Source organism: Schistocerca cancellata, chromosome 4 (assembly GCF_023864275.1).
Source record: "Schistocerca cancellata isolate TAMUIC-IGC-003103 chromosome 4, iqSchCanc2.1, whole genome shotgun sequence".
NCBI classification, from domain to species: domain Eukaryota; kingdom Metazoa; phylum Arthropoda; class Insecta; order Orthoptera; family Acrididae; genus Schistocerca; species Schistocerca cancellata.
The window spans coordinates 378,908,561-378,910,239 of NC_064629.1; the positions used below are offsets into that span (position 1 = coordinate 378,908,561).

A 1,679-nucleotide genomic window follows, 5' to 3' on the forward strand; every position below is an offset into this window, starting at 1 on the left:
CCGCATAAAAAGCATCAGTCACATCGGATTTCAATTTTCCTGAGGCCACAAACCGCATAACAAGCATCAATCAAAATCAAATCGGATTATTAATTTCCGTGTGACTGGCGCAAAACATGTTCAGTATGCCGTCCACCGTTTTCTGCAACAAGTTGAAATCGAGAAACAGCATGTTCCGCAACTGATCGAAGTGTTTCTGGGGTCACATTCACAATGTGTTGCGCAATGCGTGACTTCAATGCAGCTGAGTTTGCAATTGGAACACTGAACACATCTTTCAGATAGCCACACAGCCAGAAGTCACACGGATTAAGATCATGTGACCGGGACGGCCAGGCTGTAGAGAAATAAGCACTCCGTCTTCAGGCCACAAGCGGCCCATCGGGACCATCCGACCGCCGTATCATCCTCAGGGGAGGATGCGGATAGGAGGGGCGTGTGGTCAGCACACCGCTCTCCCGGCCGTTGTGATGGTTTTCTTTGACCGGAGCCGCTACTATTCGGTCGAGTAGCTCCTCAATTGGCATCACGAGGCTGAGTGCACCCCGAAAAATGGCAACAGCGCATGGCGGCTGGATGGTCACCCATCCAAGTGCCGACCACGCCCGACAGCGCTTAACTTCGGTGATCTCACGGGAACCGGTGAATCCACTGCGGCACGGCCGTTGCCACCTGTAGAGAAATGGCAGCTGATAATTCTAGCATTTCCGAAATGGCGCTTCAGCAGCTGCTTAAATGGATTTGCCATATGTGGAGGTGCGCCATCTTGCATAAAAAATATCCATGCTCTTAGAGAGCTGGAATGACGTGGTTGCGCAAAAGACACTCATAGCGCTTATCAGTGACGGTACAGGTAACAGGACCGGAAGCACATGTCTCTTTCAAAAATATGGCCCTATGATAAATGAGGCCGTAAGCCCGCACCACACAGTGACCTTTTCAGGATGAAGTGGTACTGGTTGATTTGCATGTGGATTTTCCGTTGCTCATATTCGAAAATTCTGTGTATCGACATATCTTGTCAGATGGAAGCGGGCTTTGTCTGTCCACAAAATCTTTCACAGCCAATCATTGTCCACTTCCATGCGACCAAGAAATTCTAAAGCAAATGTCTCTCTTGCTGGCAGGCCAACAGGAAGCAACTCGAGCACATGGGCAATTTTGAATGAATAGCAAAGAAGGAGGTTTCGTAGGATTTTACTCGTCGTGCTCATGGATATGTGCACACCACCACTCGTCTCCTCCTGCATTGCTGTGGCCACTGCTTCAACTGACGCCGAATCAATTCGTTTCCTATCAGGTCGCACACCAAAAGAAACCGTCTTTTTGAATTTCAGAATAATTTTCTCCAGACGCACGGCAGTCATCGGACCAACGCCTTTTTTCAAACCCTTCAGACTTCGTCACTTCTGCAGAGCGACGTGTGCACAGTTATCGTTTTTGTAATACAGCTCTACAAGCAGAGTGCGATCCTGCATTGAGACAATCATGACGAACGCAGACGTGAAAGGAGGAAAAGCCGTGCATCCGGCTTGTTTATACGAGTACCAACTTCAATGGGTCGTCAGCATGACAGGCGTTTTCATTTACGAATTATGACACATACAGCGCGATCTATTGACCAATTTTCACACTATTTTTTTCTTCTGCCATATGTTTTCCCCTTTCGATAATATTCC

At 48.0% G+C, this 1,679-nt stretch overlaps 1 pseudogene; it reads right to left on the minus strand.

Moving 5' to 3' along the window:
- Positions 1-553: 553 nt before the first annotated feature.
- On the minus strand, positions 554-670 carry LOC126186056 (5S ribosomal RNA; annotated as a pseudogene).
- Between the last annotated feature and the right edge of the window lie 1,009 nt (positions 671-1,679).